Source organism: Natator depressus, chromosome 2 (genome assembly GCF_965152275.1).
Source record: "Natator depressus isolate rNatDep1 chromosome 2, rNatDep2.hap1, whole genome shotgun sequence".
NCBI classification, from domain to species: domain Eukaryota; kingdom Metazoa; phylum Chordata; order Testudines; family Cheloniidae; genus Natator; species Natator depressus.
In genome coordinates this window covers 246,549,118-246,563,795 of record NC_134235.1, presented here as the reverse complement: position 1 = coordinate 246,563,795, position 14,678 = coordinate 246,549,118, and the positions used below count along the sequence as shown (strand labels likewise).

The window sequence follows — 14,678 nt, the reverse complement described above, 5'->3', positions numbered from 1 at the left end:
GTGGCACTGGGCCAGAGCCTGCAGCCCGAGCTCCTCCTGCACGCTGCCCCCCAACTCCTTGCCCTAAGCCCCATGCCTGCACCTCGCACCCCTCCTGCACCCCAACTCCTGCCCTGAGACCCCTGCTGCACCCTGCACCCCATGCACCCCAACTCCCTGCCCTGAGCCCCCTGTCGCACCCTGCACCCCTCCTGCACCCCAACCCTCTTCCCTGAGCCCCCTCATGCACTCCGCATCCCTCTTCTGCCCCAGTCCCTTGCCCTGAGCCCATTCCTGCACACCGCACCCCCTCCTACACTCCGCACTTCCTCCCACACCCCAACCCCCTGCCCCGGCCCTGCGTACAATTTCCCCTCCCAGATGTGGCCCTCGGCCCAAAAAGTTTGCCCACCCCGGTCTACACAAAGACTGAGGTTGGCTTGACAGTGCTGCTCCTGGGATGTGGATTTTTCACACCCCTGACTGACATAGTTAAACTGACCTAATTTTCTAGTGTAGACCAGGCCGCAGTCACACTCTCTGACCCCTGTAATGTGAACACACAAATGGTATGGATGGGAGGGGGTTAATTGCATTTAAATTTCTCATTGTGATGATGGTATTTTCTCCCCTAGAATGTGCTGTGAAAACTCAACAGTTGTATAAAGAGGGGAAAGTGCTTGTGTACAGTGAAGAAAAGGAAAGGCATAAAAATGACAAGGCTTGGCTAAAGAAAGCAAGTTACTTTTGGTCTCTGTAATGGGCTCCATCCTGCAAAGTGCTGAGCCGTCTGACCCCAATCCAGGAGAGCACTTAAGCACATGCTTTACTTTACTCTCATGAATAGTCCCATGAACCTTGCAGCGTCAAGCCCTATCAAAGGATATCCCTGTAGCCGCACTCCCTGCCAGTGGTCAAAGGATCCTTCCCTCACTCATTACCTTAACCTAATGGCATTGCCAAAGGACCAATGTAATTAAGATTGTGCATGATGCTGGGAGGGAGGGAGGGAGGCACAGCCTGTTTTGGTTGCGTAGGAAATTGTATACTTCTCCATCAATTGACTTCAACAGGCTTGATTCTCCTGTCTTCTCTCCGACAAAAATCCCTTTGAAGGCAACGGGATGTTGCCCACGTAAGGACAGCAGGGCCCAGCCCAGTACAATTTGGGAGGCAGGATCTTCCCCAAAAATGGTTAATGTTTGAGATTGCAGAAACAAGATTAATTGTGAGGGAAACCTACGGTGCACACATACGTTATTGCCAATTAGCACATAATAAAAATGATGTGGATGCATGCAGTTCATGAAACACTTAGCAGCCCTCAAATTAAAGCACTTCAGAATCATACAGTATCAGGAAGGAATTAAATCATTTATTTAAGGATGACCCAAAGAAAACGGATAGATAGACAGAAGGGTGGGGAAACTAAATGAAGGAGAAGCAAAAGCTATTGTATTTTTCTCAGAAATGTCTCTGTGGTTGGTAATCACTCACTGGAGTACACAATATCCTATTATTTATTAAGGGTGCAATCAGTGGCTAGGGGGAAAAAAGTCAGCTTTCCTTAGGAGAGACACAATACCACCACACCGTGAGCTAGATGATGGACCGCTTTATCTGCCTCCATTGGATCCCAAATCCATTCTCCTTTCTCAGTACTAATATGTTTGTCTGAAATATTTGCCATTAAGCGTGATCTGTTCCAGCTGTTTTGGAAGACACATCTCATATGGTTTCTCTGCTCCCCAACATCTTCTGTGTTGGTATGCTTGAGGGGTAGTTCTTACAGACAGTGCCGTGAGAGGGCAGGGAAGAAATGCAAAGAGAAGGTAGACTTTTAGCCAGAACAAAAAGCTCTATCTTCTGATTCAGATGTCAACTCTGCCAACACAGCTGTCACTAAATAGCCTTGGCCTTGTTGCAGTAGGTCAGAGCAGTGATATCATTGAGAGCAGTGATATCATTCCCACTCTTCTTGGCACATAAATGTTGCAGATGTAGGACCAGATGCTCAGATCCAACTAAGCTGTGCTTGACACAAGAGCTTAAGGGTTGTGGGAAGACAGGATACAGCTGGGTGCAAATGCACCTTAGCTAATACTTGCTTTTCCTAGCCATGTCCCCTACTCCAGTGGTGAGGATGGGGTAGCATTGAAGCCACTGTGGTGACCCCACAATGCTGGAGAATGTCCCTAGACATGAGGAATCCTGCTGGGGGTAGTAAAGCTGGTGTTAGAGCTCCTTTGTGCTGCCAGATCACACCAATGAATCAGACCCATAAAGCAGAGAACAGGAGATGTAGAAGCAGAGGACAGGGAATGCGTTGCAACATATGGGACTCCCTGGAGAGAGTGATTGATACCAATGTAGAAGCAGCACACTCAAATTAATGATAGCCTGCATCAAATTTCAAATGACCTTGTCTTAATTGGTCATGACATTGAGGCATCTGGTACTATGTTCATCATCATAGCTAGATTATTATAGTTATTTAATATTTATATCGTGGTGTGCCCTGAATCCCCAGTCAGAATCGGAGCCTCATTTTGCTAGGTGTCAAACACACCCAAAGGCAGGGTCTCTGCCCTCAAGGGTTTATAATTTAAAATCCCGTACCTACACATATATATACATTTACTATTCTGTTCAGGGTCTTATACCATGCCAGTGAATGCACTGTGGTATCTAAGCATCTGTTGGAGTTCAGTGGAGCTACACATGTGCCTAAACTTACTTGTGTATGTAAGTGTTTGCAGGATAGGGGTCTAAGAAGGCAAGTACATATATAGGGCCATGGGGAGGAATATAGTCAAATACTGTAAGGGACCGGGGCATCGGCAGTTTTGCCTAGCGATCACAGCTGGGCTGGGGTCCACATGCCAAGAGCAGTAGTTGGTGAGCAGGGGTTGGAGGAATCACTAGAGCCAGGTTCAATAAGCAAGAGCCGGGCCAGGGTTGGAGGCCAGAGATCAGAAGATGAGGTGAAGTCTGGAGTCACATCAGGCCAGAAGTCTGTGTGGTTGCCTAGACAACATCCTGGGCCTCCTGCCAGGGTTAAATAGTGTGCTTGGCCAATCAGAGGGGCGCAGGGTATTAGCACTCTGAGTCCTTTGGGCGGTACTTCCCACAGCACCTACTCTCCACAGTTCTCCCTTGCTGTAGTGTTGTGTGGCACTGTTGGGCTATCGGCCATCCGAGGCCCTGCAGATGTGGGTTCTAGTCCACCGGGCCTTCCAAAGCAATATAATTTTCATATGCTTTTGCAATTTTTAAAAATGTACAACTAAAATAAATGCAGACTATCCCCTTCAACTCCCTGGAGCCACTCTCAATTAGCTGATTAATGCCAGAAACCATAGGAGAGGCTACCCACATCATCCATGCTGACATGGCAAAAGACACATTCAAGAGTAACAGTAAAACCTGGGGTAGATCTATGATTGAACGCAGGTTATTGCTATAATGAGTGAAGATGATAGAGAAAGTAATTGGGAGCCTTTACTGGCTATGACAGATGTCAGACAGAGCGGGGAAAGCGTAAGACTAACGAGTACCTGTTCAGAACGTATAGAAGTTATTGTTTAAACCCTATACAGAATATTTGCCATTTTTTGTTTATTAGAATAAAATCTATGTGCTACAAGCTTAACATTTACAGAGTCTCCCTGTAGCTATAAACACTTAAGCTCTTTCAACTGTTTCCTGAGGACTTAATTTATCTTCTTACCTCCCTGTAGGAAGAGCCTAATATGTCATATTTTTAAGGAACATGCAAATATCTGGAAAGTGGAGCACACAAGTGCAATAGATACTTGCTGTCTCCATTTTTCAAGTTTATGTCTAAGCATTTGAAAAATGTCTTCGTTATTCTGCATTCATTTTATTTTCTAGGCGATTGTTGGAGTCGTCAAAAGCTTTCACTACCAAGTTGTGCTGACTCAGCTGTTTTAGAACATCCCAATTCCTTGGGGCCCAGCCACACTAGAGTTTTAACCATGTTGTAATTCAGCAATGTCCAGACCATGTTTTAGCAAGTTTGGTCTTACCTGTGTGGAATCATTTGATTACATCCCTAAGCTTTACAACATGTAACATTGGGTTACAACATGGTTAGTTCTTGTTTACAGATATACTGCGAGATCAAGCTGTATTGTAACAAGGTTGGAGCACTATCGTGTAATGACGTGATCACTCGACATGATACATTTTGCATATAGGTGACCCAAAGGGACATTATTAATCATGCTGTGAAGTCAGTTATGTGTCCTGAGGGCAACTTCAGCAAGATATGTCAGCTTTGTGTTTACACTTGTAAGGACCTGTGTGTCCAGGGATCAGAACCTTGGTAGCTACAATCATGTTTCAGCACAGCTGTTGCTAGCTGGATTCTAGCATGGTTTCTCAAAACAATGTGGACAGAGAATTTTTACTTAGAACTGTACTAGGCAACCTCCCTAGTAAAAGGGGCTTGAGAAGAAGTTGGACTTGGTCAGGAAAGTGGGCAAGTTAGTTGATTATTGTGTCAGCATATGCTGCTAACTAAGCGTGCAATAGTCTGTGAGATGAACCTAGATAGGATTCTGGTAGGCGTTAATGTTGTTTGTATGCATTAGGATCAGAATATGGCACTGCGTAGTCCAGAGGGTTAAAAGACCAGTGATGGTCAAAGGATACTTGTGAGTAGACACAAAATTCACACCATTGCTTGTACTGTTATTCTTTGCCAGGTGACATTACTGAAAATCGGCTGGCTTCAACTTTCATTTCTATCGACCATTAGTATCACATTAAATTGTGTATGTATTTCCAGTAAGTATGTAGGGTAATATTGAGCCAATAATTAGGGCCCTACCAAATTCATGGTCCATTTTGGTCAATTTCATGGTCATGGGATTTAAAAAATCTTAAATTTCATGATTTGAGCTGTTTAAATCTGAAATTTCACAGTGTTGCAACTGTAGGTGTCGTGACCCAAAAGGGGGTTGTGGATGGGGAGATCACAAGGTTATTGTAGGGGGGGTCGTGGTATTGCCACCTTTACTTCTGCACTGCTACTGGCAGTGGTGCTGCATTCAGAGCTGGGCTGGTGGAGAGCGGTAGCTGCTGGCCGGGAGCCCAGCTCTGAAGGCAGAGCCAGCACCAGCAGCAGTGCAGAAGTAAGGATGGCATGGTATGGTATGGCGTTACTTCTGCGCTGCTGCCTTCAGAGCCGGGCACCTGGCTAACAGCTGCCACTCTCTGGCCATCCAGCACTGAAGGCAGGCAGAAGTAAGGGTGGCAATACCATGACCCCCCCCACAATAACCTTCTGATTCTCCCCCTGTCCCCTCCCCCCCACAACTCCCTTTTGGGTCAGGACCCCTAGTTTGAGAAACCTTGGTCTCCCCTGTAAAATCTGTATAGTACAGGGTAAAAGCTCATAAAAGACCACAAATGTGTCACCGTCTGTGAATTTAGTAGGGCCCTATTAATAATGGATTCAGTGTTGCTTGAGTAAGGACCCCAGGATTTGCTCCAGTACTACAAAGGTAATTCCAGTTTAAGATTTTGCCCTTTTTAGGTGTCAGTGTTTTGCTATCTCTCTGTTTAGCAGTTACCAGTTTCAGATTTAAGTTCACCAGGCTTGCATGTATTACTAATAAAAGATAAATTAAAACCAATAAAGCATTTGGATTTATTGATGAATTTTACTGTAACAAAGCAACATTTTATGTTAAGCTCCTTTTTCCAGATTGAAGCAGATACAGTTTATCAGCACATCTTATAATGCTGGGTTTTGCGAGCTTTCTTCCGGAAAGCCAACTAAACCTCTGAATAATCTGGGTTTTAATGTTCACGTATCTACTCAGAAAAAATATATTAGTTTTAATGAGTGGCCACCCAGCAAACACTGATCTGTAAGATTGTAACAAAAAGTTGATCAGATGCTTTATCCTGTAAGGGTCCCATCTGAAGTACTGAGTTCCTTGTTCCCCTTTAACCATTGGAACAATTTATCAAGGATTGTGGTGGAGTCTCCATCACTGACCATTTTTAATTCAGATTGGATTTTTTTTTCTAGCAGCTGTGCTCTAGGAATTGTTTAGGGGGAGGAGGGTTGGGTCGAGGCCTTGTTACATAGGAGGTCCGACCAGATGATCACAGTTGTCCCTTCTGACCTTGGAATCTATAAATCTTTAAAGATTCTCTACATCTTATGGTTATCAGGCACTTATTCTTTGACTCCTTTCCCAGTTCCTTCATTTAATCAAACCTTTTAACCTACGCTTTTGGGGCCAGAGCCAGTGTCCATGGAAGTCAATGGAAAGACCTGAGATCAGGCCATTTGATACCACCTTAGACGCCAAGGTGACAGGAGCCGTAGAAAAGTCTAAGGTTCTGTCTACACTGCAATTAAAAACCTGCAGCTGGCCTGTGCCAGCTGACTCGGGCTCATGGGGCTCAGGCTAAGGGGCTATTTAATTGCAGTGTAGACATTAGGGCTCAGGCTGCAGAATGGGCTCTTGGACTCTGCAAAGTGGGAGGGTCCCAGAGCTCAGGCTGCAGCCCAAGCCTGAATATCTACAATGCAGTTAAACAGCCCCATAGCCCGAGCCCCACGAGCCTGAGTCAGCTGGCACAGGCCAACTGTGGGTGCCTAACTGCAGTGTAGACATAACCTTAGATTGTTTTAAGGCTCCTCCGAGTCAGTGGAACCAGTTCTTAATCCAGTATTCTGTATCCAAAACCTAACCACACTTACTAATGTGTTGTACCAAGCATTGGATAGAAAACTTGTATATCACTGTTTCAGCAATACGGTTCCCTAACCTTAAAATCTGATTGCTTTTAGTAGTTTTTCCCCTAAATCTCATTCTCATAAGCATCAATGAGTAATGCTGAGAGTAATGGTGAAAATGCACAGCTTGGGGGGTGGGAATATGTTGAGCTTGACATATTTCACACAGCAGCCAAGACTTTAGGCAAATTAGAGAAAGCAATAGGTGGACTGACCTTTTTATCCTCTTCATGATTTATAATAGAAACTAGTCTTAGTTTTGGAGCATCTGCTGATGCTCTAAATCCCATGCATTCTGAATGTGGACCTGTCCAGTGGGCATAATCACAAAATATGCATATATTGCTGGACAGTCTCTAATTAGGCTTGGCAGAATTCAATTTTTTAAAATAATTTGGTGGATAATACTGATGTTTATTATCAAGCATTTTTCTATTTTTAGGTTTCAGAGTAACAGCCGTGTTAGTCTGTATTCGCAAAAAGAAAAAAGAAAAGGAGTACTTGTGGCACCTTAGAGACTAACCAGTTTATTTGAGCATGAGCTTTCGTGAAGAAAAAAGAAAAGGAGTACTTGTGGCACCTTAGAGACTAACCAGTTTATTTGAGCATGAGCTTTCGTGAGCTACACGAAAGCTCATGCTCAAATAAACTGGTTAGTCTCTAAGGTGCCACAAGTACTCCTTTTCTTTTTTCTTTTTTCTATTTTTATCAATTTAAATGTTCAGAGTTGTAAGAAAGTACAGAGGGTCTGACAATAATTATTTAATGAGAGTAGATGTTGAGATTCAAAAAGTTAAAGCTTTAAAGCCATTAAAACATCAATTTTCAGCATCAGATGTCAAAATATACAAAGTAAATATCCTTAAATCAAACCTTAAGAAGAAGCATTTTTCTTACTTTGCCTATCTCAAAATATTTTTGTTTTCATTTGTGTGTTTATAGCAAAATCGACGTTTACTCACATTTACAGATACAACTCTAATCCTGCCAAACCTAGCTCTGAGCTGCAAGTGTTCAAAGACATTTAATTCATGTTTCTGAGGGTGAAAGGATAGTTTAGTGGTGAGGACTCTAGCCTGAGAGTTAGGAGACATGGATTAGATTCCTGACTATGACACAAACTTCCCATTTGACTTCAAGCAAGTCACTTAATGCCTCAGTGTCCCATCTGTAAAATGAGGATAATACTTCTCTAGCTCACAGTGCTGTTGGTGAAGCTAAAATCCATTAATGACTGTGAGGTGCTCAGACACTGTGGTAATGTGGGGAATGTAAGTATCCAGATAGATAAATTATAAAAGAGCAGTTCTGTAAGATTCAATGAGTCTTGAATCCCTTAATTGCACAGAAACCTACCTAATAGAAACCCAGCTATTAACATGCAGCCCAAGTTTCCTGTAACAAAAGCAGCATGCTGGATGATTCAACCATGCAGCAGTGAAGATTTAACGAGGTTCAGTGGTTGCACCCATCTGTTTTTAGCTCACTGCCTCAGTAGCAACTCAATAACCATGCTGTAATTACAGAGCAAACTTTAATAACTATGGGCCTGATCCTCCAAGATGCTGAATGGTCTTAACTCCCACGGGCTTCAGTGTGGGTGGAAGGCACTTAGTGTCTCATAAGAGATTCTGAGCACAATGCTGGATTGGATCTCAGCATGAATCAGCAGCTTGTATCATCACATTAAGTGCCAATAGCTGCCTTTATGTATGTATGTGAAGTTCAATAGTCTCTTGAGCAGGGATTGAGATTTCAGTCACATCTGTGTTAAAATAAAACAATTATGAGAACTATAACACGTTATTTTAAGTTTCACTCTGCCGTCTTACTGTGGTGGTATCATTATCGATGACTTGTCTGTGTAGTGTCCAAAGTGTGCTCAGAACTTGACAGAACACATTCAAACACATATGCTTTGCCCTGAAGGGCTTACAATCTAATTGTAGATATGCTGCAACAAGTGAGGGAAGGATGGGGTGAGAAAGGAAGAAAGAACAGTACTAAGAACACGCAGTTACTCTCGCTTGGCATGTGCAGTTCTCAATGGTTCTGTCTGTGAGTGTCTGTGAAATTTAGAGAATTCACTCCTTTCTTATAGGTGACACAGCAGGTGTGAGCTTTTAGGAAAGATTTGAATAAGGAAAGGGCAGTTGTTTGGCAAACAAGGATTGGGCGATTGTTCCATTTACTGTATCAAGATTAAGCTGTTTGAGCCCCTTTCTGTTATTGACGGGCCTGGAAAGTGAAATTACTCTTTAACCTCTACTTCAGGCTATGGGGGAGGCGCATCCGTTGGCCAATGTATTGTATTGCCGCTTGTTTGTGCCAGACTTTCAGTCCAGGACTGTTCACAAGCACTAAATGAACAGAAACAAAATCCAGATTGAATCCCTTCTTCAACTCAGTTACATAGAAGTTCTACTGTCAGGCAGTGTCTAAGAGGAACGTGGTTTCGTGTCTTCTAGCAACATCATACAATGACAAATGGTGATGAGAAAGCATTTTGGAGTAAGAGTCTGTGAAGCATTTCCTACTTATCATAGAATCATAGAATCATAGAATATCAGGGTTGGAAGGGACCCCAGAAGGTCATCTAGTCCAACCCCCTGCTCGAAGCAGGACCAATTCCCAGTTAAATCATCCCAGCCAGGGCTTTGTCAAGCCTGACCTTAAAAACCTCTAAGGAAGGAGATTCTACCACCTCCCTAGGTAACGCATTCCAGTGTTTCACCACCCTCTTAGTGAAAAAGTTTTTCCTAATATCCAATCTAAACCTCCCCCATTGCAACTTGAGACCATTACCCTCGTTCTGTCATCTGCTACCATTGAGAACAGTCTAGAGCCATCCTCTTTGGAACCCCCTTTCAGGTAGTTGAAAGCAGCTATCAAATCCCCCCTCATTCTTCTCTTCTGCAGACTAAACAATCCCAGCTCCCTCAGCCTCTCAGATTCAGGGTAAAGCTTTTTAAATGTTGCTGGGCCAGCTAGGACATCTAAAGCTTGGGATTTAGGGTAACCTTCGGCAGGGACCGTAATAGATGTGGTCTGCACAAGTGTAACTTGAAGCTGAAATAATCACTGAGGCTGAGACAGGAGTTTAATTGACAGCCAGTAGCTGATGAATAAAGAACTACAACGGACATGCTTATGTGTCAACAAAGGTAAAAGGTTGGCTCTCAAATTTAGCAAAAGTAGCGAGAGCCAGCTATTGTTGTTATTACTATTATTATTTATTTTTTATTATTGTAGTTGTTGAATTACAGTCACATCTAGAGACTCGAGTAAGATCAGGACTCCATAGGCTGGCGACGTATATATTGAGAGACAGAATGCCATTAGGAGATTATAATCCAGACTAGTCCAACTAAGGGCTTGTCTGCACGGAGACACTCAGGGGATGCCTACTCTACAGCAGCACAGCATAACATGGCTACACGAGTGCTCTTACGCTGTGCCGCTGTGAGCTTGTAAGGGTAGACCTGGCCATGGTTAGGTCGACCTGGCCTATGGTGTAGGTGCGGCTAGATTGACAAAAGAATTCTTCCATTGACCTAGCTACTGCCTTTTGGAGAAGTGGATTAACTGCATAGTTGGAAAGGCCCATTCCATGGATGTAGGAAGTATCTACACAATGGTAGCTCAGCAGCACAACTGCAGCACCATACCTGTGCCACTGTGGCGGCTGTCATGTAGACATGTTCTCAGTGTCCTCACATAGGCAAGTCCTAAGGCTGGGAGGGGAAACTGAGGCACAGAGAGGTGAATTGACTAGCCCAAGGTCATGCAGCAGGTCAGTTTCAGAGCTGGGGAGAGCCCAGGTCTTCTGAGCCCCAGGCCAGTGCACTTGTCTCTTCTATCCCCATTAAAGTTAAAGAGCATTGCAGGTCGGCATCTTATTTCATGATTCCTAGTGTCTGTCAAGACACTGTATTAATAATTGTGTTGTAGACAAGACATGGGGTAGGATTTTAACCTGCAATCAATTTGTCTTTAAAAATAAATAAATAAAGGCAGTGCTGATGAAAACTATGGAATAAAGGGTGTTGGAAACTGAAGTCCTTTATTGAGCCGTAGGTTATGGCTTGAGCAGGAAGCAACAGTGCTGGAGCTTTTCCATGTTTCCTCTGCCAATCGGCCTCCATGATGGTAGTATCAAGACAGTAGCTTAATCTCCAGGCCTATTCAGTCCATGCAGCCTGTCAAGGCTGATTTCCCACTCTGGCACTTTGAGTGCAGAAAGTGGGGGCCTACAAGGATTCTAAAAATTAATACTGGCCACTCCAGGCTTGTATTAAACTCCCAAGGTTACAGCTTCTCTCTGGCCTTGGATGGGTAGATGCTGCCACCACCCCAATGCAAAATCCCTTGGAACCCAGGAAGGCGCACTTGGGAATTCCTTCCTGTGGGGTACCCTCAAGCCCTTTCAACCCCACTCCGGGAAAGAGCTGAGAAAGGAAAACAAAGAAATCAGCTGTTGCCACCAGCTAACTAAAAAACATGTGCACAGACCTCTTAAGACACAAAAATCCAAATCCTGTTCTTAAAAAAGGTAAAGTTTATTCAAAACAAAAAAAAAAGAAAATACATCTGAAAACTCAGACTATTGCCTGTGGAACCCCTTGTGAGGGGATGTTGTGAAGGCCAAAACTATAGTGGGGTTCAAAAACGAATTAGATAAGTTCATGGAGGATGGGTCCATAAATGGCTATTAGGCAAGATGGTCAGGGACACAACCCCATGCTCTGGGTGTCCCTAGCCTCTGACTGCCAGAAGCTAGGAGTGGACAATAGGGGATGGATCACTGTATGATTGCCTGTTCTGTTTATTCCTTGTGAAGCACCTGGCATTGGCCACTGTTGGAAGACAGGATACTCGGCTAGATGGACCCTTGATTTAACCCATAAATGATCTGGAGGATGGTGTGGATTGCACCCTCAGCAAGTTTGCAGAGGACACTAAACTGGGAGGAGAGATAGATACGCTGGAGGGTAGGGATAGGATACAGAGGGACCTAGACAAATTAGAGGACTGGGCCAAAAAAAATCTGATGAGGTTCAACAAGGACAAGTGCAGAATCCTGCACTTAGGACGGAAGAATCCCATGCACCGCTACAGACTAGGGCCGCAATGGCTCGGCAGCAGTTCTGCAGAAAAGGACTTGTGGATTAGAGTGGATGAGAAACTGGATATGAGTCAACAGTGTGCCCTTGTTGCCAAGAAGTCTAGCGGCATATTGAGCTGCAGTAGTAGGATCATTGCCAGCAGATCGAGGGAAGTGATTATTCCCCTCTATTTGGCACTGGTGAGGCCACATCTGGAGTATTGTGTCCAGTTTTGAGCCCTCCGCTACAGAAAGAATGTGGACAAATTGGAGAGAGTCCAGCGTAGGGATTAGGGGGCTGGGGCACATGACTTACGAGGAGAGGCTGAGGGAACTGGGCTTGTTTAGTCTGAAGAAAAGAAGAGTGAGGGGGGATTTGATAGCTGCTTTCAACTACCTGAAAGGGGGTTCCAAAGAGGATGGATCTAGACTGTTCTCAGTGGTAGCAGATGACAGAACGAGGAGTAATGGTCTCAAGTTGCAGTGGGGGAGGTTTAGGTTGGATATTAGGAAAAACTTTTTCACTAGGAGGGTGGTGAAACACTGGAATGCGTTACCTAGGAGGTGGTGGAATCTCCTTCCTTTGAAGTTTTTAAGGTCAGGCTTGACAAAGCCCTGGCTGGGATGATTTAGTTGGCGATTGGTCCTGCTTTGAGCAAGGGGTTGGACTAGATGACCTCCTGAGGTCTCTTCCAACCCTGATATTCTATGATTCTATGAACCCAGTATGGCCGTTGTTATGTTCTTATCAGATGATCATGACTTTCAGTCACTATGAACCACAGCAGGAATTAAAGCCATCAAACATCTTATTCACAACCATGTATATGATTATCATCTGTTTGCTTAGTATTCCCTTGTTTTCTAGTGCACACAGTGCATATAGTAATGAAGCATACCACAACTAAGTTGAAATTAAATATAGGTCGGAACTACCCTTGGCACAAGTCTAGAGTGCCGTAAGGGGAGGAAAGGTGGTATATTGTATTCTGTATACTGTACCTTTGTATTCTGTCATCCTCGGGTTAGTGGCACCAGTCATTTACCCGGGCACAAGGGCAGCCCCAGCCAAGTCCCGTTTCTTCTGGGGCTGGGAGAGGGATTTAAAGTAGGCACCATTATTCCACTCTTAGGCCATAGCAGCAAAGCAGACTTAGCAGGCCAAAGAATCTGAGACAGGTGTGTAAAAGTGAAAATAAAATGTCACTGCATCTCACATTGAGATGATGATCTGCAGAACTTTGTGCATGACAAAATAACAGGGATGCTTGTTTCCCATCCTGTAAAATACTAAAGAAGTGCAGCAGTAGGATTCTTGGCTGGAAGGACGTGTTGGTTGCTGCTAGTGTATTAGGTCACTGAGTGACTGTTATCTGTTGTGGCCAGAATGGTTTCCTACACAAGGACAATTATGAAGATTCCTTTTTTTTTTTTTTTTTTTTTTGTATACCCAGTAGCAGGAGGCTGTAATTAGTGCTTCAAGGCAAATGGTGACCTTTTGGAACTTTTCCTGAGGCTTGTGAAGCTTAAATTAGTTTCTGATGTTTGAAAGCTTGCACAGACTTAATCTCTGGGTCCCATTTATATTATAATTACTGCATGATTCACATTTGCATTCACTTGTCCCTAGTTCCAAAGGACCTGTATCCTTAACCGTTAAGGATGGCTTCGTGTCTCCAAGCTCCTTTGTGTATGGCTCTGTGTCAAAACTCCTCTGGGTGAAGGAAATAAGCAGTGTGCCCTCCTCTTTCAGTGTAGCATTGCTTCAAAATATAAGGCTGATGTGAAAGTCTCTTTCACACAAGCAGAAACCCTCCTAGGAGCTTTTCCTGCAGGAAAAAAAATAGGATAGTATTAGCTTGTTTGGTTTTTAAAAGAGAACATCTGTTCTGTCAGTCGTTTACAACATAGTTATTAAAGTAGTCTGAGATTAATTAAAATTGTCACTTTTGTGGATGTTCAAATTACATTTCTCCTTTCTTTGATCAGGCTTTCATTTATCTGTTATAAAATATTTCATTGTAGTGTTATGCATCATTAATTTTGCGTAAATTACCCTTAATTGTTCTCTGACAGGGATAAAATGTGAATAGGAAATGATGCACAGGAGTGTTTAATAAAAAAAAAAAAGGATGAACACAAAGAGCTCCATATAGTTTCCAGTGTTATAAAACCAGAGCATTTATGGGATGAGAAATGAAAATCCCATCACTCCCAGATTCTGAAAATCGCTCCATTCTGAAAATGGTGCAGTTACTCGTTTTACATAGTTTGATCCTGTTTTGTTCTTTAGTTTTGCTTTGTAAATATGAGCCACCCCAAACCACCCAAACATTGTTTGTTTATAGCCAGGAATCTTCATTGCTTGGTTGCTCTGTACTATTTTTATATATTTAAACTCCACTCCAGGGACATAAATGACCATGACAACAGGATCCCCATGATGCTTCAAATAATGAATCTTCACAAATCAGGCAGTGGCATCTTGCACTCTGAAAATTATTTTCAGCTATATGAGCGACCTTGGATGAACTAATTATTCTTGAGTGTACAGTACAGATGTTACTAAAGCTTGCTCTAAGGAAAACTGCTTCATTTACCTGGACCACCTATTAGGTTTATTGTTGGCTTTTGTTTCTGGTTGCGAGATACACGTTTAGTGTCTTTTTAATGCAGTCAAGGACATATTAAATCCTGGGAATCCATCTGAGGAAAAATAGATTAAGATATAAACCTGAAAAGCAAGGTTTATACCTTTTCAAGTAAGGATGATATCCAGCATTGGATATCGAGCTAGGAAGCTATTATTTTGTT

General features: G+C 43.3%; 1 protein-coding gene and 1 long non-coding RNA gene across 8 annotated transcripts in view; one reads left to right on the top strand and one right to left on the bottom strand.

Annotated features, from left to right (window-relative positions):
- Positions 1–14,678, top strand: part of DPP6 (dipeptidyl peptidase like 6) — a 783,294-nt gene that overhangs the window by 733,815 nt on the left and 34,801 nt on the right. The gene's annotated exons all lie outside the window — the stretch shown is intronic.
- LOC141983301 (uncharacterized) overlaps positions 13,282–14,678 on the bottom strand; it is a 56,862-nt gene continuing 55,465 nt past the window's right edge. Inside the window, exon 3 of the long non-coding RNA XR_012638342.1 lies at positions 13,282–13,693. This is a non-coding gene — a long non-coding RNA (uncharacterized LOC141983301). The remainder of the gene's footprint in view (positions 13,694–14,678) is intronic.